Source organism: Neofelis nebulosa, chromosome 3 (assembly GCF_028018385.1).
Source record: "Neofelis nebulosa isolate mNeoNeb1 chromosome 3, mNeoNeb1.pri, whole genome shotgun sequence".
Lineage (NCBI taxonomy): Eukaryota > Metazoa > Chordata > Mammalia > Carnivora > Felidae > Neofelis > Neofelis nebulosa.
In genome coordinates, this window is record NC_080784.1 from 16,511,932 (window position 1) to 16,539,543 (window position 27,612).

General features: G+C 42.9%; 1 long non-coding RNA gene across 1 annotated transcript; it reads left to right on the plus strand.

The window, feature by feature from the left end:
* Positions 1 to 12,086: 12,086 nt before the first annotated feature.
* On the plus strand, positions 12,087 to 13,750 carry LOC131506412 (uncharacterized). The gene is made up of 2 exons (XR_009258918.1): positions 12,087 to 12,466; positions 13,590 to 13,750. It is a non-coding gene; the product is annotated as an uncharacterized LOC131506412 (long non-coding RNA).
* Positions 13,751 to 27,612: the final 13,862 nt, after the last annotated feature.

Below are 27,612 nucleotides of genomic sequence, written 5' to 3' on the forward strand. Positions count from 1 at the left end.
GTAGGGTTTACTCTGATTTCTGTAACTTCGAAAATGTACAAGGACTCCAAGTCCATTTAGGGTTAAATACATCTACAAAATATATGTAATATACGACATGCTTAATATTATATTTATATATTTCGACACATTAATGCTTTATATATTCATACTTAATATATTTATATTTATATACATAAAGAGACTTGTTTTAAGGAGTCAAATCATATAATTACGGATGCTGGCAAATCCAAAATCTGCAGGATGGGCCAGGAACCTTGAGAGTCAGGTATAGCTGATGCTGCAGTTCGAGTCCAAAGACCATCTGCGGGCAGAATTCCCTCTTGCTCTGGTGAGGTCAGTCTTAATTCTATTAAGGCCTTCAACTGATTGGATGCGACCCACCAACCTTATGGAGGTCAATCTGCTTGACTCAAAATCCACTGATTCAGATGTAAATCTCATCCAAAACACCCTCATAGAAACATTCAGATTAATGTTTGACCAAATATCTGGATATCATGGTCCGGCCAAGGTGACACAAAATTAACCGTTACAACCTCTTACCTAACTGATGAGATAGAGGAAGATATTATATTTTAAGAGCAGAGGATATTCACATAGCCTTGCTATAAGCTTTTATTTCCTCCAGTATCCTGAAGACAATAGAACAAATTATTTTGTCTCCAGAGAACTCCTATTCCCTTTGATAATAGAACAATTTGAGAACTAAATTATGTAGTGCTCTCTTCAAATGCAGGGTCCAGCTTAAACAAACCAATTTTATTTTGTTTCAAGGTTGTTTTTTTTAAAAAAAGTATAATTATAGTAAAATATCACCTATTTAAAAAGAAGTAATCTGAGAAATTTTTCTTATTAAATGTAATTGCCAAAACAGAAATAATCACCTCCCCTTAAGGGAGGGTTAAGAAGCAAAAGCTTCTAGGGGCACCTGGGTGGCTCAGTTGGTTAAGCATTTGACTTCAGCTCAGGTCATGATCTCGTGGTCTGTGAGTTCAAGCCCCCACGCCAGGCTCTGTGCTGGCAGCTCGGAGCCTGAAACCTGCTTCGGATTCTGTGTGTCCCTCTCTCTCTGCCCCTCCCCCACTGGTGCTCTGTCTCTCTCTCTCTCTCTCTCAAAAATAAATAAGCATTAAATTTTTTTTAAAAAAAGAAGCAAAAGCTTCTATAAAGCACATATATTTTTTTCTAAAGGAAAAGCAACTGTATTAAACATTAGACTACCAATTATAATAGCAAGACACATTGAAAGAAGTGAGAAGTGACAATTCATAGCTAAAAGAAACAATAACCCTTAGACCTCTGATTGCTTTCTACTTCTTCAGTAATCTACTGGAGGTCACATAGTGTTTGGGTATAGGAGTGCTATCCATCCCCTGAAGGTAGTATAGTCCCAGAGCACACAATGATAATTAACAAAATGATTGAGTCATTCAATTGGCTTACATTCAGAACAACACTGAATCTGTAAGAAAGGTTGGATATTAAAGCAAGATGAAAAACAGAGTGCATCTTTCTCTACCCAAAATGTCCAAAAAAAAAAATCTTAAAACATTCAAAGAACGCATTAAAAAGAGAGAGAGGAAAAAAAAAAAAAAAAGAAGCACAGCCAGAAAGCTTCAAACTTTGAGGAAATTCGTGAATGATTAAAAGCAGATGGGATCCTGTTAATTGAGGAAACCCTAATCCAAAACACATGCAGGAGAAGGCAGCTATGGAGTCCAGGAGAACTTCTGGCAGAATTTCCAGCGCAGAGTCAAGGGAAAAGGAGAGAAATAACTGAGCCGATAAGCAATTTGGCAACTGAACAACGGAGGAGGGTGGACCTCTCCTCCTTCCCCTTCTCGTGCCGAGTGACAGCAGCCACAGAGTGTAGCCCCGGTGACGGCAGGGCTGGCCAGGCAGAGTGGAGGACCTGGGCCACCGCCCCTGGTGAGATCTGAGAAGCGCATCCGATGTCCAAGCTGTCAAAAAGTATGCAGGCGCATACTTGGTTGTGGAACTCAGGGGAAAGGTAGGGACTGGAGAGGCCAGCCTGGACTCATGGGACCTGGATGGTATTTGAAGCCATGAGACTACATGAGATTACCTGGAGAAAGAATGCATAGAAGGAAGAGCTCCAGGACATCTCGACAGATGGAGGACAGGTTTTATCTACGTGACACTGAAACAATCAGTTAGTGGAATTAGTTCATGGTTGTGAAAAAAAGGGCATTGGAGGTTATGTAGAAGGGGCTTTGCCTACCTAGAGCAGAAGTGAGACACATTCTAGTCCCCCTGCCGAATCCAGGGCCATCAGGGTTCCTGGGAGATCTTTGAGGGGAGGCTGCCTTGCTTCTCTTTACATATCTGAGCTGCCACACAACAGGTGCTTGATCAGTGTCTATTTAATGAACACATTTTTACATTTATAAATAAACTTCCATAGCTTGGGGAGAATTTGGACCAAATTTCTCATTGTTGTTGAGCATTTTCTCCACCCACCTCATATGCTTGCTCTCCATTCTTCTCCCTTTGCAGGTCTACAAATGTCTACAAATATATCTTTTGGATTTAAAGACTTTTAAGTAAAAAGGGACATCCTTCCTTTTTACCTGTCTCAATATTAAATTGGCATTTTGTCATTTTATTTCTAGTTTTCCAGCTGGGACTAATTTCACTTTTCCATCAAGACCTTTATGCAGAAAATATTGAATGAGGAAATATTCCCTCCACAGGGAATACCTCCAAGGACAGTAATGGAAGATGATTATCTGACAACAAGAGCAGTGACCACACGGTTCAGCTACTGTTTCCCAAATGAAGATACGACCTTCATGATGATCTCTGAGTGTGATTTCATTAAAGGAACCAGCGGGTTCCTTGTACTGTTTAACTGGAATGGTAACAATACTCATATCCTCTTGGAATTCTAATGTCTATCTAGATCCCAGTGGAGCAGAGTACCTGTTCACTGATGTTCTCTAGAGTTGATAGGAGCACCCATCACTGCAAAGAGGAAGAGGGAAACAGACAAGGGATAGACGCACAAGGAAAAAAAAATGTGTTGTGCGATATTTCCATGGCCATAAATATAGCTCCACCTTATAATTTTTTATGACTTCAGAGATTCCCATTTTACAAATGTGTAACAACTTCCTTCACCCAATCTACATTCTTGGACGTCGATTTTTTTCCGCTCGTAAACATCTGTTGTGGACAATTTTGAACCCCTGTCTGATTACTTCTTGAGATAAATTCTTAGAAGAGAGATTAGATTACAGGATATTCACTGTAGAGGATTTTTGACATGTACTGCCAAAGTGCTCTTCCGAAATGTTGTACCAACAGATCCTCTCGTTATCAGTGACCCCTTTTCCCATTCCATTGCTAACTTAGAGCATTAATGTTCTTTGAAATCTTTGTCAATTATTTGGGTGAAAAAACCAATTATTGTGGTTAAAATTTACTTTGCTTACATTTTTTACATTTTTATTCAGGTCCAATCTATCAAGCTGTTAAAGATGCAACAAGAAAAATGCAACCTAGGGCTGCTTCTTTTCTCCAGGGTATCTTGTACGGTAGTAGATTTTGTTCAACAGGCTCCGACCAAGGGTCTTAGGACCCACGCATCTGGGCAGTCACGCAGCAAGACACAGAAGAGACTGAGAAATCTGAGCCTGTGTGTCCCAACCCTTTGCTTCTCACCCTGAAACCGTGGTCTTTCACAAGACAGCAGAATAGTGTCTTAAGGCTGAGGAAATATACCTCTTTTAAACAGAGTTCACCTAATGATGAAAGACCTTTGCTATTGGAATGTATTGGAGAAAAACCAACTTTTTTCTTTGAGAAAACAACTTTTCTGCAGGGTAGCAGAAAGCAGAGTAACGAGAATGGGATATTGCCAACTTCACCACTTTATGAAAAGCAATGTCGACGGCAAGAAGCCCTCTGCTTTCTGGGCCAAAGATCAATCAAGAGCCTACTCTTCACATATCCCCTCTAACAATTTAGTAGGAAACTTTATAACGCTGACCTAATTAAAAGGTTTCTTTGGTAGTGCCTGCAGTTTGGGTTAGTGGTTTGTTCTCGCTCTCTCTGTTATTGATGCAAAGCCGTGCGAGCTTCGGTTTTCCCACTGTTATGCACCAGGCTTGCCTAGGTCAGTAACACACTGGATTGCAGGCTTTTACGGTTTTAGAGGACTACAAATGGTAGCCTATCATGGCCACAAGATCATAAAGTGGCATTTTGTCCCACAATGAAGGGCTTGGGTTTTCTCTGTAAAAACAAATTGCTATATTGCAGATGGGCCATCTTTTCTTTAAAAAGGAGAAAAGACCTACTTCCAATTCAAGCAGATATCACGTGTTGCAGAGGAGCGAATGCTTTTTGGAACAAATGGCTTGTACAGGGCAAAGGAATGCGGGCAAAATGCTGATGAAGTTCAGAAACAAACCTAGTGAAGGGTGGAAAAAGTCTGGCGCGGTATTCGAGCCATAACGAAGGACTTAGCTTATGACAAGAATGCACTTCAGCCACCCGTGTTCAATGGAGATGTGGACACCCCAGCCCAGTGGGGCCTCAGTGAATGCCCTCGTGTCTGGGCCTCCAACAACCCAGCAGGGACAGCCCCTCGGGGGAAAGGACAGAACCTGTGTCTTAGAGCCAGGAGGGACCTCAAAATGTGCCTAGTACAAACGCCTCGTAGGTTAATAGCCAGCCCAGAGGAGATCCACAGGACACCCAGCTGGACCTGAGATGCTCTCCCTCCACCCATGCCAGGTGCCGCTCAAGTCCCTCTCCTATCAGCTGCCCCTCTGTAGGAGAGGGAAGAAGTCTCCATACATGCTAACATATATTTACAGATGGAACAGAGGATGTCTGGGATTCCCAAGGATGCGAAAACCTTGGTGGGGACACAGATGAAACCAAGTTGGCTATGGGTTGGTCATCATTCAAGCTGATAATGGCTACGTGGAGATTATTATACTGTTCTCCTTTCACCTGTGTTTTAAAATTTTCATAAGAGGGGCGTCTGGGTGGCTCCGTCTGTTAAGCATCCGACTTCAGCTCAGGTCATGATGTCGCGGTTCGTGAGTTCAAGCCCCGCGTCAGGCTCTGTGCTGACAGCTCAGAGCCGGGAGCCGGCCTCAGAGTCTGTGTCTCCCTCTCTCTCTGCCCCTGCCCTGCTCATGCTCTGTCTCTGTCTCTCAAAAAATAAATAAATGTTAATAAATAAATAAAATTTTCATAAGAAAATGCTTTTAAAAATTTTTTTTAATGTTTATTTTTGAGGGGGAGAGAGAGAGAGACAGAGCATGGGTGGGGGAGGGGCAGAGAGAGGGACACACAGAATCTGAAGCAGGCTCCAGGCTCTGAGCTGTCAGCACAGAGCCTGATGCGGGGCTTGAACCCATGAACTGTGAGATCATGACCTGAACTGAAGTTGGACGCTTAATCAACCGAGCCACCCAAGCACCCCAAGAAAATACTTTTTAAAAATCATGAGAAAAGAAAGAAAGAAAGACAGAAAGAAAGAAAGAAAAGAAAAGAAAAGAAAAGAAAAGAAAAGAAAAGAAAAGAAAAGAAAAGAAAAAGAAATCATCTCTAAAACTCAGCTAGGAGGTTCCTGCAGAGCATTGGTCCGGTGTCCTGCACATGGCTTTTGTTCAATAACTACGGACGACAGTGATAATGATCAGAAAAATGACATGTGGAAAAAAAAGTGGTACAGAGAAACTCAGTAGATGTGAAGGCAGTCCAAGACTTTATCCTCTAATAAAGTACTTCAGCTGATTCACATGTAGGTGGCCCAAGGACCACAGTTTGAGAAATTCTTCACTCATGACTTATGCGACATAGCCTGATTTCTAGCTTCCAATTGGGCTAATTTCCTTTATTCAAGCAAGGCCACTCTAACAGTAGGATGTGGGCAATTAACTCAATTTACCTCAATAGCCCAAAGGATCTGAAAAGTGTGATGAGAGGTAAATGCTTCCTAAATGCTACACACACAGTTATTCTACTCCCCGAAAATTTATTGGCAGAACAGCCTTCTGTAGTTCTTAAAAAGCTTTACATATCAGACTAAAGAAGAACCACTGGCTAGCAACCATTTTATTAGGAGATTTAGTGGGAAAACTGTTAATTATTAAGGGAAAAAATAGGAATATATTGAAAGTTCTTAGCATTCATGAAGGTATTTGATTTAAAGAATGTTTTATACCTTATCATTTGGGGTGCCTGGGTGGCTCAGTTGGTGAAGTGTCTGACGCTTGACTCTGGCTCCGGTCATGATCTCACGGTTCGTGGGATCGAGCCCTGCATCAGGCTCCGTGCTGACAGTACAGAGCCTCCTTGGGATTCTCTCTCTCCCTCTCTCTCTGCCCCTCCCCTGCTTTCTCTCTTTCTCTCTCAAAATAAGTAAACATTAAAGAATAAAATAAAACTTATCATTTATTAGAACAAAATATTAATATGCTAGCATTTCTTTGGCAGGTCTAGGGAGCCAGGTCAGGTTCTGGGGAAAAGAGAAACCAACCGTATTCCTCTCTTATTTGCTTGATTCTGCATAAAGAAAAGCTTGAAGGAAGTAGTGAAAATAGTTAACTACAGATAGGGTAACCATATTATTTTTTGTCTAAATGGGATATTTTTGAGAGGGAAAGGAATCACCATTAATATTTATATCAACACAGTTGGTACAGTTTGGGACTGTCCTAGATAAACCAGTCTGCATGGTCACCCCACCTAGAATGGGTGGGGACGGGGCATGGGGAACAGAGTAAAAACTTCACAAAGTACTCCTTGTTATATTGCTTTGACTTTAGAATCATGCATATATATTACCTATTGGAAACAATGAGAAAATTTAGAAAATATCTGTGAATACCACAGTCATGGTAAAATGGACTACTGGATTTTAATGGTCTGTATGGTGGAGAAGCATTTAATGATATATCAACTCCCTATTGGCAGTGTTTGAAGACAAGATTGGAGCATGCATGAATACAACCACATCCTCACGGGTGAATTTTCCAATGAAGAGTGGAAGATAGTCAGCCTTCATTTATTCAGCCATCCATTCGTCATTCATTCAGCTTTCCACAAATATTAATCAAGCACCTTTTACGTGCTAAGTGCTGAGGTAGGATAGATACTGACCTCCTTCCTCATGGAACTTTGCATCCAGAGGAGGCTACAGATAGTACACAGGTCATAAGAAAAGCATGACAAAGTTTGGTGGCCAGGAAAACAGCAATGCTGTGGGCACATGAGCTTCCCTGAGGACATCCCTGAACAGCTGAATGAGTGAAAGAATGAAGGAATGAAGACAGTAGCATAAAATGACCTCTTTTATCTTCCAAATCTGCAATTTGCTTGTTGTATGACACGTGGAGCTACTAATATTTTGGAAGAACAAAAATGAATAAACTCAAATTATTCTGACTAGTTGACAAGAGGGTTTGATGATATAGAATATTCCAGAGTTCTGGGTACCAGTTCTTGCACTGGCTTGCTGTGAGACTCTAGGGAAGGTAATAAGACCGTCTAAACTTTAGAAAATACGCAGTAATGGTGTTTGGCAAATTGCTATCTGTGAGACTTCTAGATCCATAATTCTCTGTCCAATATTTCTCTGTCTATATTTCACTCTACTTCAATAGCAGGCATTTAATTTTTCCCCTCTCAGGACCTTTGCACATGCTATTCCCTCTGCTTGGAATGGCCTTGTTCTTCACACGGCCAGCTCCTCTTCATCTTTAGGTCTCAATTTCCCCTTTTCAAAGAGGCCTTCCCTGCTCTCTCTGGCACAGTTAAGTGCCCTTGTTATTTCCTGTTTCCTTCACAGTTCATATCATGCTGTGATAAGAAATTGTAAGTCTTATAAATTGTAAGTTTTGTAAAGCAGGAATGGTGTCTGTCTTGCATCCCTAGGGCCTAGCACCTGGGAAGTAGTAGGTTCTCAGGGGATATGTTGAATGAATTGGTAAAAACAAAAACAAGAAGAAAGTCCTTTCATTTGGTCATATTCTGAGAGGTGGCTTACGCTGCCTCATCAGCTTGCCATTTCCAGCTTCAACGTAGCTGTGTCTTACCCAGACTCACTTGACACAGCAACCCTGTGTCACCGCACACATTTGGGGGTCATGGGTTTGCCTCCATTAGTGTTGCTGCAACACTTAAGTGATTGCAGACTGTGGTGCAGGTCTTGGAGGCAGTTAATCCTGGTTCCAAATCTGGATATTTCTGAGACGTAGCTCCCACAGGACACTAGCTTTTCTGTCTGCATATAATTTTTGCAAAACCGATAATTATTTATAGCAGTTTACACAACTGACATGTAATTCAGCTGGGACTAAAGTAGCAAAGTTGACAAGAAGCCTGCCAATTATGTATTATTTTGGGCCCCTCAGCATAAATCTGTTCTCGAAGACAGACCGAAAATTATCTTCCCCTGGGCCTCTTCCTTTCTGTGACATTTTTTTTTTCCATTTCTGCTTTTACATTGAACTTAAGAAGCTACAGCTAGCTTAATTTAGTAGTTACCACTGAGGGCCTGTCGCCGTCCTCAACCACTGACTCATCTCTCCATTCATTTTATCAATGACATCAGCCCAGGCTAGAAATAAATGCCGAGGAAAAGCCAGCTGAGGAGAACGTACCTACAAAGTTTTTCACTGGGCTCTGAAAATGAATAGTTGTTTTGAAAATGTTTTCATGGTCACCAATGAATCTAATCCAATTCTCCCCTCTTGCCCTCCGCGGAGGCCTAGCTCTCTGAGAATGCCACAGAACGATGGAACGTGAGAGGGAAGATTCTAGAATCTAGACTGATTGTGAGGGCAGAGCCAGTCTTCTTTCCTAACGAATTGGGTATAGTTTGTGAGAGAAAGGGAAGAGTCAGGAATGGCTTGACGAGGCGGGGCCTGAGCAAGTACAGGGGTGGGGTTCCTGGCAACTAAAATGTGAAAAAGTGGGATTTGAGGGGGAAGATCAAGAGCTCAGCTTGAAACAAGTTTGAGATGCTTGTTAGACACCCAAGTGGAGAGGCCAGAGTGCCTGCCGTAGGACAACCCCGCCTTCGTCAGCGTGTCACTACCACCAGAGGTATCCTTGCTCCTTTCAAAAGAATCATGGTGTTTGCCTCCCTTTCTCCCACTTATTCCTGCCTCCAGGAGTTCTTTGGCATTTTTCCTCATTCTCAGAGTGTCCTCTCAACTCACTTCTTCCTGTCTGAATTCAAGCCACCCTTCAGTTTCCATTTTTCATTCAACAAACATTTACCCTGAGCCAGCTGGGTAAGGTCCCCACGCCTCGTGGGAGCCTTTCCCTTCATCCGCACTGCCTCCTCTGTTCTCAACCACACGCTGAGCCCCTGCTGCCTGGAGCCCTCCTTCTGACTTCCAGTCATATACAGCCCTGGTTGTCATTTAACAACTTGGGGTGAATATCCTGCCGTCTGCATTGAGTGCTTGGTGCACGATCAGTGACTCCTTGTGGGACTGTATTCACAAGTCTGGTTGAGTCGTTTGGTCTGCAGAGCCTCTCTCTCTGGATGCACCTCCAGACCCAACCCAAACTCCCCCTACCTAGGGGTCTCCCTGGAACAAGAAGTAGGAGAGGAAAGAGAAGAGGGAAGAGAGGGTCTAAGTTGTCAATATTGGACTCTTGGCTTTCATCTAATGGACTACAAGCCCTTGACTCTTCTCCAGCACGTAGCCCTACCCCCCTGAGCCAAGTTAATTAGCACTTCTGTGAGAAGGAGGCTGCATGGTGTCCCATAAACAGCATGGGCTTTGCTCTCAAGCTGACTTGGGCTTGAATTCTGGCTCAACTACCTGCTAGCTGGCAACACTAAGCAAACCACTTAGCTTCTATCACCCTCATGTTACTCACTTCTGTAATAACATACCTTCAAGGCTTTTGTGAGAATTAGTATATGTATAGATATATAGATATATAGATATGTAGATCTATCCATCTATCTACCTATCTATCTATCGAGAGAACTGCCCAGAAAATAAGTGCCATCTTCCCTGAAAGGGCCCACCGGCACCTTCTCTGATTCCTGTGCTGGACCATGCCAATTCTAATAGGATCAGTTCTTTGCCTGCTGGTTTTGGCCAATTCCAGAGGGCAACGTATTACCTAACGACTTTCAGAAGTGAGTCCAGCTTGAGGTACATGCCCTACAAGGGTGGACAGTTGATGTGTCCCCAGGAGAACTAGGGATGAGAGAGAGTGCTTATGGAGAAATTACAAAGAAGTTATGGGGATTCCATGTAAACATTCATTTTCTTCTCTTGGATCTTGACAACTTCCCTCACTCCTAATTTGTTTGGTTTTTAAAATTTTTTCTTAATGTTTATTTTTGAGAGAGAGAGAGAGAGAGACAGACAGACAGACAAAGTGCAAGTGGGAGAGGGACATAGAGAGAGGGAGACAGAATCTGAGGTAGGCTCCAGGCTCTGAGCCATCAGCACAGAGGCTGACACAGGGCTCAAACCCATGAACCATGAGATCATGCCCTGAGTTGATGTCGGACGCTTAACCAACTGAGCCACCCAGGAGTCCCTCCTCACTCCTAGTTTGATATGACTTGATCCCAATAATTTTAGGGGCATGGATAGTGACAGGAATTTTAGCCTTTCCCTACTGCTCTAAGAGCGTGAGTGTGATTGGACATAGGTGAAGTGTTGCTGGAAGGACTGGCCACCAAGCTTCTGCAACAGTAAAGTGAGTCACAAGGCTCAGTCTACAAAGGCCAAATCAGAGGACTCTCTCCACAACTCAGACAAGAATATCTGAATAGCTGAGAAAGAAGGAAGGGACTGTGGACTTAAACTATAGGGGAACCATTCTCTGCAACTTCTTCAATGCACTCACAAAGGCATGATTCCATTTAACATTTATCCCTCTCTGGGGTGTAGAGTCCCCCAGGTCACAGAGGAGGACATTGCTCAGAGCAACTACAAGGATAGAGTCTTGCTCAGAACCCAGGTCTTCTGATCCCAAGACCAGTATTCTTTCCCCTCCTCTATCCTTCTAGACATAGGTCTCAATTCCTCTCTTCCTGCACAATGAGCATACCTGAAAATCATCTCACCGATTAAATCCCACATTTTATGCCCTGCTTGACTTTTTAAGAGGACGACAGACTACATTTTTTAAGTGCCCACTTTCCTATGATTTGTGCAGCACTTGAAGTTTGGCCATGGAAGAATCTTTGTGAGGGCTATGACTTTCCTTTGCTTGAGTTGGCCAATATGCAGCCACCAAATCCGAGTAAATACAACTGCTTTCTTCAAACAAGCAGGAGCAAATCAGAACCTCATTTCTTTACCCTTTCTTTCATTTTTTTTTTTTTTTTTTTTTTAGGTACAACGGTGAAAAGTCTCCTGCTCTGCAGAACTGCTAACAGGTACATATTTAATAGGAAAGGGCACTGGGCTGGAAGTCAAGGCAACATTCTGCCTGGTCAGCAGCCCTCGCCTTTGTCCCTGCACCATCCCCTATAAACACCCCAGATCTGCAGGCTCAACTCAGTCTGACATCTAGGGCCAGTCCTGTCCACATCTCAGTGGGTTTAGCCCAACACTGACATCCTTTTCTGGCCCCTGCCTTGAATGCTCTTGCTTTACTCTCTAAAATGAACCTCATCTTGGGGCGCCTGGGTGGCGCAGTCGGTTAAAGCGTCCGACTTCAGCCAGGTCACGATCTCGCGGTCTGTGAGTTCGAGCCCCGCGTCAGGCTCTGGGCTGAGGGCTCGGAGCCTGGAGCCTGTTTCCGATTCTGTGTCTCCCTCTCTCTCTGCCCCTCCCCCGTTCATGCTCTGTCTCTCTCTGTCCCAAAAATAAATAAAAAACGTTGAAAAAAAAATTAAAAAATAAAATAAAATAAAATAAAATGAACCTCATCTTTCACCTGATTATTGAGTTCCTCCACTATTACTTAAACTTGAATATCCATGTTTATCTCTTGCCAACCATATCAGTCGCTGTGGGGCTGAGTTTCTGAGTTTCTAGTGCCAGAGGCTGTCCCAGAGATAGACACCTGTTCCTGAAAATGGTCCAGTTCCTGGGACCTGCTCCCTGCCACCAGGGCACCACTTGCCTGCAGGATCTCTCAACATCATTTCCTCCCAGCTTGTCCTTGGGTTCCAACAGCTGTTGGTTACACCACCTCTTTCTGTAGCCACAACCTTCACAGACATCATTGTTTCCCAGACTGTACCTGCTTTTAGCAAAGGTCTCTCAACGTGTTCTGTTCAGGTGTCTGTCCCATTTAGGTAGGTATGCTTAGTCCCAGGTTCTGATCCTCATGGTTTGTCCCATCTGACCAGTAACCAGGTCATGCAAGCCACATCCAAGACAGAGGCGTACAGAGAAATGTTTCCAGTCTTGGCTCTTCTACTAATTAGCTGAGTGGCCCCAGGCAAGTCAAGTGACCTCCCTGAGCCTCCTCTCTTAACCTCAGAATGGTAAATACTAAAGGTGCTAAATGTATGGGGGAGGGGGGTGTGGAACTTTGGTAGATCATCTGGAATTTGAGCACTGTGTGAGCTCCACATTTATACAGTTGGTTTATACAATGAATAAGGTGGAACACCACTGTTCTCAATATACAAACTGACACACCAGTGATGGTTAACTTTATATGTCAACTTGACTAGGCTTAGCGATGCTCAGATGGCAGGTTTCTGGGTGTGTCTACAAGTGTGACTCCAGATGACATTAGCATTTGAGTAGGCAGATTCGGTAAAGAAGATTGCCCTCAGTAATGGGCATCATCCAATCTGCTGGGAGCTCTAATGGAACAAAAAGGTGGAAGAACAGCAGATAGGCTCTATTCCTCTCTCTCCCTCTCTCTCTCCCTCTCTCTCTCTCTCTCACTCTCACGCACGTGCGCTCTCTTGTTGAGCTGGGAACATCCATCTTCTCCTGCCCTCAAACATTGGTGTTCTTGGTTCTTGGGCCTTTGGACTCAGACTGAGATTTACTCAAATGGCCCCCAGTTCTCAGGCCAACTTTTTGGCCTCCATAACCACACAAGCCAATTCCTATAACAAATCTGTCTCTGTCTCTCTGTGTGGCTCTGTCTATCTCTGAGAGTGTTCTACATATGCTTGCAATTCTGGTGTGTCTAGAACAAAGCAAAGAAGCTTGGTTGCCATAGGCTGCCAGCCAAGACAATCTCCAGGGAGTCTGAGGCCCAAGAGAAGCGATACAGCTATATGCAGTGGGTTCTCATTACTCTCTGCCCCTGACCCGGTCTTGCCTCGGACTCATTTTCAACAAGGTGCTCCAGGCAGCCAAAATCAATTGATCACAAGATAAAACTTATTTTTCTCCTTCCCTGGAGCAAATCCCACTGTGTATAACCATTGCCCAAAATATATTAACTCACATCAAGTTCCATGCACACTAGAGATACTGTGGAAGAGGGGGCTGGCACTGAAGGACAAGGAACTGACTGACAGTGGCCTGGGGAGAGAATAAGAGGTACTCTTGCCTTTTGTTCAGCTCTCTCCCCAGGGTTGTGTGCTTCTAGGAGCTTCGAGCCTTTTCAGGCTTGACTGACATGTCCCTCTGTTACTTGCACAGCCACATACTGTGTTCTGGATGACAAGGACAAGTCCCCGACCCAACTGTGGTTGAACAAAACTCTATCCTGGACGCATTTCAGAGCAAGGAGAGGCGATTCCTCATGAGTGCATCTAAATGACCTATTCTGGGCATTCCCAAAATAAAGTCTTTTGAATTGATTTCACTCCTTATACCTGGATAATTTTATAAATTTTATAGACCAGAAGGAGACATAATTTCTTATCTGTAAAAACTAACAAAGTATGTTTGTTTATAAATATGTATATCAGTTTCTTTAACCAGCTATCATATTTGTTATTTGTTCTCTGAATCCAAAAAGCTGAGTTTATTTTTCAAAATAAACAACAGCAACAACATAATCCTGCCCATGCCACCACGGAGCTTGTGGAGGGCTGGGCAGATGGAAGTTCTGGCAGAGTGGGGAGGGCTTCCTGCCTGCTTGCTCACATTAAGTCCTTAGGTCTGTCCTGCCTTAGATGACGTGTGCTAGAAAGAAAACATTCCCATCATTCACAACAATCTTGTAAGTTAGTTTAGACAAGTGTTATTTTGCAAATGAGGAAATTAGGGCCCAGGGAGGTTAAAGGGCCTGTCCAAGATCTCATGATTGGTTATGATTGGAAACAGAGTGCTATCCCCTGACTTTTTCTGCAGTTTTCACTGGGACCCGTAGCCATGACAGCTCTGCTCTGATATGGCTTGTGACTCTTTTCCCCTTTCCATCTCCAGAGATACGTTTCCATGCATGGAACATCAATACACACAAGGGAAACTTCTTGATCACCAGCCAGCCTCAAATGAAACTGTTGTCCTCACTAAGTGATTCTCTAAGGAAACACATACAGGGCCACAGTCACAGATAATGCAGGAGGGACATAGGGAGAGTGTTGGAAGAGGTCACTGAGAGAACGTGACCACTGGTTGATGGATGAGCTGAACCTAGGTAATCAGAGCCCTGTCACCCCCTCCCCTGGCATGTTCTGCTTGCCTTCCTCATGCCAGAAACTTCCCCAAGAACATAGCCTTGATGTGGTCTTGAAACCATCTGGATGGTAGTGTTGACTGAACCCAGTTAAGGCCTCTCTAGAAACTTTTAAGATCTGGTAGCCGGGTATGGAGATCTACTCTTCCTGTGGCCACCCAAGATAGGCCACGTAAATAAGTTCCCTTGCTTATTAAATCTACCACCTGCCAATCAGGAGTGTTCCACCCCTTTCTCTGGTCTTTCCTTTTCCTGAATGCATGGGGGCTAGTTTGTGAAGAGGCACAATTTGCAACTTTATTTGGATGCCCACAGTGATCACTCTGGAAGTTTTCTTACGTGCTGCTCCATGCCGAGCCACATGAACAAATCAATGAATGTTTGTACATCTCTGGGTCCCGGTCGGTAAGATGGGCAAAGAGTAAGAACACTCACCTCACAGGGTCATCATGAGGGGGAATTGAGACCATTGTGTAAACACTGGATTTCTATAACAATGTTGCCATTATTATCATTAGGGAGGTGGAGTGTGGAATATGGAAATAACAGATGGTTTCTGCTTCCTCTTTGAGAGATTGCAATCGAGGAGGGATATACACTATGTTCACAAGTCAACTGCATTCCTGAAGAACTACATCATTCAAAACTCACGTAATCCAAGGATAATTTTTTTATAATCACAAAATGGGCCAGGAGATAGGTTCTCATCTGTAATAGTAGCATAATTTTGCTTTAATGATGCTCTTTTAAAAAGCCCTAGCAATATCCCTTTTATTTTGTGGTCTTTCCCTAAAATTAACAGCACCAAGGGTCACGGCCACTGCCAGGCCTTCTGCATCTATCGCATCTGACATCATTTCATAGTAAGTCACAGCACGTTTTCAGGATTGCTACTTTATAGAAGTTTAGATGGTACTATCATAGGCTAGAAAAGATATCAAACTATGGGAGCAATGCATGTTAAAATAACAGCACTGGTGTCAACAAAATCACTCACAAAAGCGTCTGCCCGAGATTCACAACATGGTTTCCCATGATAATGACCAAGGCCCATGCAGGTTTCTGTTTACCGTTAATGTAAGCGGCCACCAGACAAGGGACTAAATGTGGTTTAAATTTCACTGAGTTGGTGCTCTGGCTCTGTTATGCCATTCCAGACGAATCATACAAATTTGGAGGAACTTTGTACTATTTTAAATGTTGGTATTTTATTACTATTTTACATAGCATTATTCAAAATTTACATAATTCAAGTATACATGAAATGGGAGTGCATGGTTTGAATAAGGGCAAATAACATTTAAGGGGCCTCTAAGCCCTGAGAATAAAGGTGGGAATGACTTGATGTAGAGGGAGGCCATTCCCTTAATTGGGGAATACTTTTTGAAGAATGAACATTTTGAATACATTGAATAAAAATACATTTTGAACACGTCTGAATAGAAAATAATTTGGAATGTGTTGAATAGAAGACATAGCCTAATTACTATAATATGCCAATTCTTTTTGTACCACTGGAAATTGCCCAGTTTCAGAATCAATAGTTGTTCTTCTGATGGCTGCACTTTTGAAGGAAGCTGGGATCCTTCCTATTTTCAAAGCCTTTGTATCCCTCAGCAGCATGATAAGCACCCAGGGGCAGGGAAGGAAGCCACCCTCAAAGGTTAAGTTCTGCCCAAAATTCCTGGAATGGTGGTGGGGACAGGGGCAGAATTTCCAAACTCTACTTTGCCAAACACAGGGAACGGATCATACAATATTTCTCAATAACCAAAAGTAACCACCAATATCTACTTGAAAGAAGCTTAAGTGGGAGTTCTATCTTTGGTTGCCAAAGGATACATTAAGTCCTTTTTGGTGTTTGTTTGAATAACAGAATAGATAGTTTAGGTTGCTTAGGAGAACACAATGCATATTTTTATCCTGAATGAATTTTTATCCACAATGAATTTTTATCCTGAATTACCCTTGCTTTAAAACAATAACAAACAAGGGCGCCTGGGTGGCTCAGTCGGTTAAGCGTCCGACTTCAGCTCAGGTCATGATCTCACGGTTCGTGAGTTCGAGCCCCGTGTGGGGCTCTGGGCTGATAGCCTAGAGCCTGCTTCCGATTCTGTGTCTCTTTCTCTCTCTGCCCCTCCTCCGTTCATGCTCTGTCTCTCTGTCTCAAAAATTTATTTTTTTTTAAATTATTTTTAAAAAATAAAAAATAAAAAAAATAATAAAAATAAAACAATAACAAACAGTAACCAAAATTCCTTCTTTGCTTGAGTTAGCACACTAATCGGTTAATCAACAACTATTTATTAAGTTCCTGCAGTGGGAACTTTGACTTCCCTGTTTAAAAACACTTGATGAATTCTCTCATATCCTGTGAAAGAATAACCCTATCGTCTTAAAACCTGCTTATTTTTCCATTTCATCTTTGGACTAGCCAAAGGTGTTTGTGATTATTGTGCATTTTTGCTCCCCCCCCACGAAGAAATGGATTATTCAATCCTATGTTTCTTTCCAGTTCTAAATTCTACAACCTTAGGTCAAGAAAGGAAAACTACGTTTCCATGTTATAGAAGACAAACCCACGCGTTAAGATCACCTACCTACCTAGTGCAGTAGTTCCCAAATCTGGATGTGCATCAAAACCACATGGGGGGCATACAGACATGTAATCAAATGGTAGTCAGTGTACCTTAACCCAAAGAATTTCACTTGGGAACTACTGACCTCATTTTACAGGCAAGGGAATTGAAGGCACACGCTTTGCTGCAGAGCTCAGCCAACAGCCCCAAGCCTCCTCCCAGCTCGCAGCCCTGTTTCAGATCCGCTCAAGCCTCTATTACATTCAATAACCTCCAGGATTAAAGAGATAAGTATCTCTCAAAGAAATCTTAAATGGATTTTTAGACATATCAATTTTATTTCTTTCCCTTAGATCTCCTCTCTCTAGGAATATATGGGGTCTCAAGTTCCTTGAGGGCAAGAACCTTTCTTAAAAGTGACTGAGCGCACATAATCCTATACTGGGTGCAACTGAAAACAAACCACAAATACTCCATTTCACCCCATTAGTTCAAATTGATCATTGTCAAATCAATCATTCAGCATTCACTGAAGGCTCACTAGGTGCATGGCTCTATGCTAGGCTCTCGGCGGATAGAGGATTCAATTAAAAAATTTTTAAAAAGTGGTCCAAAGAAACTTGCAGTCTAGTTGAAGAGAGGGCACCAAAACACAGAGAAAGGTAATTAAACCAATTTATGGAATAAGTTCTCCTCTAGGGTGTGTTAGGGCCGGTTGACTGCTGTAACACACAAAACCCCCACTTGTGTAATATAAATTTCTGGTATGTGGGCAGCTTTCCTTCAGCAGGTGATGCAAGAACATGGTATGAGCTATCTGTTGATAGAGATTTAAAATAGAATCTTAAAGCAAGATTGCTTTATGGTCCTCTCACTGAATCACATTGTAAGGTGAGTCTTCTGCTTGGCATTCTCTTCAAGCATTTGGGGACTCAGGGCTGAGTGTCCCATCCAACCTTCATAACTCACAGGACCTCACCACAGGGTTCTGGGCATGAACTTCCTCTTGGGTCTTCTCATCCTCTACTTTTATTTTCCCTTTACTCTGATGCCTTGCCTTTTTCCTTCCCTTCCCTTCCCTTCCCTTCCCTTCCCTTCCCTTCCCTTCCCCCTCCCTCTCTTTTCTTTTCTTTTCTTTTCTTTTCTTTTCTTTTCTTTTCTTTTCTTTTCTTTCTTTTAGAGAGAGAGTGCAAGTAGGGGAGAGGGACAAAGGGAGAGAGACAGAACCTTAAGCAGGCCCCATGCTCAATGTGGAGCCCAACATGGGGCTCGATCGTTCAACCCTGGGATCATGACCTGAACCAAAATCAAGAGTTGGATGCTCAACTGGCTAAGCCACCCTTCTTTCTTTCTTCTTCTTTTTTAAAAACCTTACTGGGATGCCTGGGTGGCTCAGTTGGTTAAGCATCTGATTTCAGCTCAGGTCATGATCTCACAGTTTGTCAGGCGCTGTGCTGATGGCTCAGAGCATGGAGCCTGCTTCAGTCTCCCTTTCTCTCTGCCCCTCCCTCTAAAAAAATAAACACTTTAAAAATTTAAATAAAATAAAATAAATAAAATCCTACTAATGTATACATTTTGGAAAGTTAAATATATAAATTTATTAAGTGAAACCAAACCCAAAAATATAACTGCTGTTATGTCCCTTCAAATCCTTTTCTGATGAAGTACAAATGCATAAATAAATACATGGAAATAAAATACACTGCCATTACACTAGAATAAGAAATAAAAGGCATCAAAATTGGCAAGGAAGAAGTAAAACTTTCACTATTTTTAGATGACTTGATACTCTATATAGAATACCCTAAAGACTCCACCAAAAACTTACTAGAATTGATAAGTGAATTCAGTAAGGTCGCAGGACACAAAATCCATGTACAGAAATCTGTTGCATTCCTGTACAATAATGAAGGGGCAGAAAGTGAAATTAAGAAAACAATCCCATTTACAATTGTACCAACAAGAATAAAATACCTAAGAATAAACTTAACCAAAAAGGTGAAAGACTTATACTCTGAAAGCTATAAAATGTTGATCAAAGACATTGAAGATGACACAAGGAAATGGAAAGATATCCCATGCTCATGGATTGGAATAACAAATATTTTTAAAATGTCCATACTACCCAAAGCAACCTACAGATTTAATGCAATCTCTATCAAAATACCAACAGCATTTTTTAGAGAATTATAACAAATAATATTAAAATTTGTATGGAACTCCCAAAGACCCTGAATAGCCAAAGTAACCTTGGAAAAGAAGAACAAAACTGGAGGTATCACATTCCCAGATTTCAGGATATACTGCAAAGCTGTAGAAATCAAAACAGTAATCAAAAGTAGACACATAGGGATGCCTGGCTGGCTCAGTCAGTAGAGCCTGCAACTCCTCATCTCAGGCTTGTGAGTTCAAGCCCCATGTTGGGTATGGAGCCTAGTTAAAAAAAAAAAAAGAAAAAGACACATAGGTCAGTAGAACAGACTAGAAAATAAACCCATGATTATATGGTCAATTAATCTATGACAAGGGAGGCAAGAATATGCAATAAGAAAAAGACAGTCTTGGGGCGCCTGGGTGGCTCGGTCGGTTAAGCGGCCAACTTCGGCTCAGGTCATGATCTCGCGGTCCGTGAGTTCGAGCCCCGCATCGGGCTCTGTGCTGACTGCTCAGAGCCTGGAGCCTGTTTCAGATTCTGTGTCTCCCTCTCTCTCTGCCCCTCCCCTGTTCATGCTCTGTCTCTCTCTGTCTCAAAAATAAATAAACGTTAAAAAAAAATTTTTAAAAAAAAGAAAAAGACAGTCTCTTCAACAAATGGTGTTGGGGAAATTGGACAGCTACAGGCAAAAGAATGAAACTGGGTCGCTTTCTTACACCACACACAAAAGTAAACTCAAAATGGATTAAAGATCTGTGAGACCTGAAACCATAAAAATCCTAGAATAGAGCACAGGGAGTAACTTCTTTGACACTGGCTGTAGCAACTTTATTCTAGATAGGTCTCCACAGGCAAGAGAAACAAAAGCAAAACTAAACTACTGGGACTTCATCAAAATTAAAAGCTTCTGCACAGCAAAGGAAACCATCAACAAAACAAAAAGGCAACTTACTGAATGGGAGAAGATATTTGCAAATGAGGTATTTGCTAAGGGGTTAGTATCCAAAATATGTAAGTAACTTATATAACTTAACACCAAAAAACCTGCAGACAATCCAATTAAAAAACGGGCAGAAGACACGAACAGACATTTCCCCCAAGAAGACATCCAGATGGCCAATAGGTACGTGAAAAGATGTTCCACATCACTCATCATCAGGGAGATGCAAATCAAAACCACAATGAGATACCACCTTACGCCTGTCAGGATGGCTAAATAAAAAACACAAGAAACAACTAGCGTTGGCAAAGATGTAGAGAAAAAGGAACCCTCTTGCATTGTTGGTAGGAATGCACACAAGTGCAGCCACTGTGGAAAACAGGATGGAAGTTCCTCAAAAAATTAAAAATAGAATCACCATATAACCCAGTAATTCCACTACTGGTATTTACACAAAGAATACAAAAACACTAACTTGAAAAGATACACACACACACACACACACACACACACACACACACACAATGGAATATTACTCAGCCATAAAAAAGAATGAAATCTTGCCATTCACAATGTGGATGGAGCTAGAGGGTTTAACGCTAAGTGAAATAAGTCAGAGAAAGACAAAAACCATATGATTTAACTCATGTGTGGAATTTAAGAAACAAAACAAACAAAATACAAAGAGACAAACAACAACACCAGACTCTTAGAGAACAAATTGGTGGTTACCAGAGAGTCGGTGGGGGGGGGGGGGGGAGAATGGGTGAAATAGGTGAAGGGGGATTAAGAGTACACTTATTGTGATGAGTACAGAGTAATCACCATATTGTACACCTGAACCTAATATAACACTGTAAGTTAACTATACTGGAATTAACATTTTTTTAAAAAGGAGAAAACGCGCTGCCATTGAATTCAAAGAGAAGAATACAGCAACTTCGCCAGCCTCTTTGCTGTGTGATGTTTTTTAATCCAAAAGAACCAGTAGGTCAACACAGAATGTTAGGTTCTCTTGCTAGACTGTGTACTGATAGGCTCCTTCCCGTGTGTGCAGCCCGTGGAACCAGAGGGGACAGAGGTCTTGAAAGGGCTCTCCTTTGTGGCCAAGCAATGCGATCCAGTCTTACCAACAGAACAGCTTTTAATCCAAACAAACAACAATGAAAGTCTTTTTGTGTGGGGGATAGGGAGAGAGAGAGCGATAATTGAGGAAAGCTTTTTTTTTTTTTTTTTTTTTTAAGGAGAGCTCATTTTTAAAGATCATGTAATAGAACATTTTTTCACTGCGAGTTTATGTACAGCCATTCTTACCAATGTCATAACTAGATTCCATCCTCCCTGCTTCCTGGCAGTAGGTTGGGCAGAGAGTTTAGGGAGCAGGTATTTTCTGAGGATTCTTTTTGGTTCTTCCACAGCCTCCCCCCCATGATCCTGACATAAGCTACCACTCAAGGCCAAGTGTAAGAATGTGACACTGGATAATTCCTCTGGTCAGATAGGTTAGTGCTGGACAGGCCACATGAGAAAACAGAATATATATGTACTATGTACATGTATATATTATATATGCACACACACAGATGTGTATTCAGCTTTCACACACACATATGGGTGCTTTTTCTGATACCAAAATATATGCTTATTGTAAACTTAAAAGTTAATGAAAAATTTAGAAGAAGAAAAAAAATCATTCCTAACCCCCATTGCCCAGAGTCAAACTACTTTTTTTTTTTCAAGTTTATTTTGAGAGGCAGGGAGAAAAAGTGAGCATGAGCGGGGGAGAGGCAGAGAGAGAGAATCCCAAGCAGGCGCACGCTGTCAGCGTGCTGAGACTGATGCGGGACTCGAACTCATGAACCCTGAGAACATAAACTGAGCCAAAATCAAGAGTCAGCCACTTAACCAACTGAGCCACCCAGGCACCCCTCAAACTACATTTTTATACATCTCTATCCTTTCTTTTTTAAGTTTATTTATTTATTTTGACAGAGAGAGGAAGAGAGAGAGAGAGCACATGAGCAGGAGCTGGGGAGAGAGAGAGAGAGAGAGAGAAAGACTCCCAAGCAGGCTCAGCATTGCCAGTCTGGAGCCCGATGTGGGGCCCGAACTCATGAACCATGAGATCATGACCTGAGCTGAAACCAAGACCCAGATGCTTAACTGACTGAGCCACCCAGACACCCCTACATCTCTATCCTTCATGTATATGTATATGTGTGTGATTTATATCTCACATAACTGGGTTTATACTATATATCCTGTTTTCTAGTCTGCTTTTTGGATTCAACATTATATCATGAGATTTTGTCCATCCCACTGAAAAATCTTTACGGATATTGTCAGTAAAAGCTGATATGAATGGACCATGATTTCCCCAATCATTTCCTATTACTGAACGTTTCAGTTGTTCCCTGTTCAGGTAGAGCAGAAGGGAGAGTCATGTTTCGAATGTGTCGGTTGCCAAGCTTCTGCAGCGTAACCTAAAAGAAAGCATGTGGCTGGATGCCCTGCTCTGATCCCCTTGGGGAGCTTCGAGGGATGGGTCTGCCTTCAAATACTGTGAGTCAGTGGCTCTGTGTTTGGTTGGAACCTGATTTTCAAGAATGTTGTTTCTTACCGTCTCTAGATAGGGCTATGCTGTTTTGCTGGAGCAGGAGGCTCCCTCATTCCACATGTCTTGTGTTTAGGAAGAGTGTACATCCTCATTTACCTGAACGGTCCCAGTGGATGCCAGTTATCCCTGTGCAATTGGTAACAGCATCCCTTCTCACGCTTAAAAGTGTTTGCGTTTGGAAAATGCATGATAGGATCCGACACCCCACCTGCTTTACTCCTCTAACTTCCTGCCCTGGAGGCGTGTGAGATGGCAATGTGCTCCTGTCCATTGTGGGAACATGGTTTCCATAGAGACTAAGAAGGGCAGTAGGGCCTCTTGGGTCTCCCTAAAACTGTACCCCAAGGACGTTATGCCCATGGGGCACATAGACTTCCCATCTTCCACACATCAGATAGCATGTGATAGAAGCATCTCTACTAAAGTTGATGTGGAAACTGATCTGGATCTTATATTTTTTGCATATTGCATGGGATTATATTAAGTTCGGAGTACAAATATGTATCTATTTTATTTGTGTTTTCCTAACACAGCATGATGTGCACAATGGCTATTAGATTAATGCTATGGGGTCACCATCTTTAACATTGACATCGAAAAACCTGAATACAACTTGTGATGGTTCGATGCAGAAAATGTTCCTGCCGGACAGAGCTAACAGAAGGGACAGTTGAACCAGATTGTTGACAATGGCTGCATTTTGAATGTAAGCACGGAAGTGGAATATTTTGTTATTTTTTGTCTGAATAATCTCAACCTGGCATTCACTTTTTAAAAAACAGAAATAGTTCTATTTTTAGCTGATATGAAAGTATCACCAATAACTCCGTCCTCCAAAAGAAGCACGGTAAACATTTTGGTTCGTATCTTTCCAGACTATATACTATAAATGCAATTACCAAACAGATGTGAGATGGGAACCCCTCCCCCCCCCCACCTCTTCTGGGGGCTGGGGAGGGGCAGCATTCTCTCTTTCCAACAAGTAGTTGGAAAGCCGGCCACACTTTCTCTCTTGCTGGATGTTCCCTATGCCCGTGTTGCAGTGTGGGACCCTGAGCTACGGTCCCCTCCAGCTGGAGTCTGGGAGGAGGTGTTGGGTGGGGGTAGAGGGCTAGGACAAGCCTCCTTTCCCCCTGCCGCCTGACCTTTTCCATTTCCACTAGAGTGGCAAAAAGGAATTACAATGACTTGCCCACCAATGTTCACAGCGGCATTATTCACAACAGACAAAAGGTGGAAACAGCCCTAGTGTCCATCAACAGAGGAATGAAGAAACAAAATGTGGTCTGTACCTTCAGTGGAATACTACTGATCCTTAATAAGAATGAAGTGCTGATAACATGCTAGACCATGGAGGAACCTTGAAGACATTATGCTAAGCGAAAGAAGCCAGACCCAAGAGGACAAATACTATACGATTCTATTTATATGAGGTACCTGAAATCGGCAAATTCGCCGAGACAGACAGTAGAATAGAGGCCCCCGGGGGTGAGGGAAGGGGGAGTCGGGAGTTATTGTTTAGCAGGTACGGAATTTCTGCTTGGGATAGTGAAATAGTTCTGGAAATGGATAGTGGTGATGATGGCACAATATTGTGAATGTACTTCAAGCCACTAAATTCTGGGGGGCGCCTGGGTGGCTCAGTCGGTTGAGCGTCCGACTTCGGCTCAGGTCATGATCTCACGGTTTGTGAGTTCGAGCCCCAAGTCGGGCTCTGTGCTGACAGCTCGGAGCCTGGAGCCTGCTTCAGATTCTGTGTCTCCCTCTCTCTGCCCCTTCCCTGCTCATACTCTGTCTCTCTCTGTCTCTCAAGAATGAATAAACATTAAAAAAAAAAAATTAAAAAAAAAAGCCACTAAATTCTGCACTTAAAGGGAGTAACATGGTATATTTTATGTTATATCTATTTCACTCTAAAAATTTACTTGAGAAAAGAGAATTACAATGTAAGACAGTAAGTGTTAAGTTCCTACCTAAAGACAGGCTTCCTTGTGGCCCTCAGGACTTCATCTACTGTGGGGAGGCACCTGCTAGCCCTCCAAACTAGGCCCATCTCTTCCATCACTACACTTTGCCTTATCCTCAGAGAATCTGCCCAAAGGATATTGCTTCTTTCTGTGGCTAAAGTTTGAATTAACTGATTTTGGTAAAAATTAAACACACTTCTGCTCTCTGCCCCATCTGCCCCTTTGTCCATCCAAATAAACAAAAACAGAACATAATATTAGCAGTAAGGCACATGACAGGTCAAATCCAGACTCACCAACCAGGAGGAAGGCCTCCATCAACCCCTGACCATTTCTGTCACCCAAATCACTGCCACCAGAGTGCTGCCTTCATAGGCTCGGCCCGACAGAATTTGTCCTTTACATTTACCTCGCTGGGTTATCAGGTCATTTCTTTGGGAAAATGAAGTTGTGTTTCTGTTCCTATGTGGGTTTGAACAAACAGCCCAAGGGGAGAAATAAATTATCCTCAAAGGAGGGAAATTGTACATCCTCTGTCAAGCACCTTGAAGACAGACTGCCTTCTGTGGACAACCTGTAACTCCCAATAAGTAGTAAGACACATAAGGAGCAATCAAGTGGATAGATTCCTTCCAACAGGCCACACATGTTTGCTGCCCTTTGGTCTTATCATAGTGTCACAAAGCATGACTTGCCTCCACACAGGTAAGGAACAGGCTTAACGTAGTTAAAGAATCTTCTGGGAACCAACAGTGGCCATGACTGGCAAGGGGAAAGAGCACAGCGGGCCTGATTCCTTCCCAGAATTTCTCATCAACCAAGCTGTGGCTTCCTTGGTGTGTGTAGCTGGCATAAGACCCTGCCCACAGCAGGTCTGGCTAAACTACAGACAGTTTCTAGGAAGCCCCGGGAACAGTCATCGTGTTGATTTCTCAGATCCCCAGGCCAATGCCAACGTGGGGCCTCTCCTCTCTGGCTTCTGACACTAGAATGACAGCCAGGGCCCGGAGGCTGGCCAGATGAATAGGCAGTGAATGCAGGTGATATAAGCCCATTCACACTGAGCCCATTTGGCAAGCACGTCAGGGTCCATTCCATCCCACCTTTGGGGTGCCTGGGTGGCTCAGTCGGTTAAGCGTCTGACTTCAGCTCAGGTCATGATCTCACAGTTCATGAGTTCGAGCCCCGCATCGGGCTCTGTGCTGACAGCTCAGAGCCTGGAGCCTGCTTCAGATTCTGTGTCTCCCTCTCTCTCTGCCCCTCCCCCGCTCATGCTCTGTCTCTCTCTCTCTCCTTCAAAAATAAGTAAAAGCATTAAAAAAAAAAAAAAGACCCCCCCACCTTTGATTTGGGCTTAAGAGAGAGCATGGTTTTCATCTGTGTTTCAGCATTGTATCTTTCATAATGACTGGGTTCCCAGATGCTGGTGTCCCAGTGAAGTTGCCCTAATGTCTTAAAAATGTCTTCCTCACTCTAGAGAAGATGAAGACGGTGGTTATAGGAACAGGAAATGTATCAAATGGAAGAGCTACCAGGCATATCCCTGAGAACTGAACAGTGGCATCTCATGGACTAGGTCAATAGTGGCTATAGAACTTAGTCGGTTTCATTTCTTAGAACTGTGCATATGTGTGTGCACGTGTGTGTATACATGCATGTGCGCATGCGTGAGTGTGTAAGGTGCAGCCTGCAAAGATGACTTCTTTCTGCCCCGAGTACCTCAGCTTATCAGTTTACTCGGGGCCACAAGACTATAAGTAGATGGACAGGTGGCAAATCGGATTAAGGGGATGCCTGAGCGATGTTTGTCATTTGAGCAGGAGGCAGATTTCGTGTTTGCTAAACTCTCTTCCAGGGCAGTCTTAGGTAATGGGGGTGTAGGAGTATACCTAGAAGGGCTGAAGGAGAAGTTCTACAGAGAGAGACTGAGCACCGCTGCCATGGGGAATGGAAAGCTGGGAGGAGAGGGTAGGTTTAAGAAGACTTTTGAGGGGCTTTAGTGATTTATGCCCAGAAACTCATATGCCCAGAAACTTCCATGAGAAGCCCACGTGTGTTACAGAGTAACAAGGACAGAAACAAGGAGATAGGGGCTATCTCTGACACAGGGAGTCAGGAAAGACTCCACTCAAGAAGCAGCATTCCAACTTTATCTCGAAGGATGGGAAGGAATTTTCTAGAAAGAAAGAGATGGGTGGGGAAGTAGGTCTCAAAAGCAAGCCCATGGACAGATGCTGGTGATTCATTTTTCACTGTGTCTCAGGGGAAACGAGAAAAATAAGGGCAAGGTTGTAAGTCTTTCAGAAAGCTAGATTTATGGAATTTGAAGGAACTTTGGTAGGAGACGATGTCCTTTCTACCTTGGGAGTATTGTCAATTTTCTTTCTTTTATGAAATCAAGGTGCTAATAGTTGGTATTATCATAAGATATAGTCTCTCTTGCTTGGCCCAATACAAACAACACACACATTTCCCACATTAAAAAAAAATGAACTGAAATCCCAAGGCCTGACTGAGGGCAGTGCATTCTAGGCTAAGGGAGCAGAGGACGCGAAGACCATCCTGCCCGGACAGGCCAGGGTATATGTGGAGAACAGAGAGGAACCGTGTGTGATGAGGATGGGGATAGAGCAGTGGTGTAGGGTTAGATGGGGGAGGGTCTTTCATAGGGAGCTCAGAATTTATCTTTGAGGAAACAGAACAAGATACCAGAGACTATTCTAAGATAGCATTGGCCTCAAAGACCTTTGGTGGAAGGCTGTAAGGAACCCTTTAGG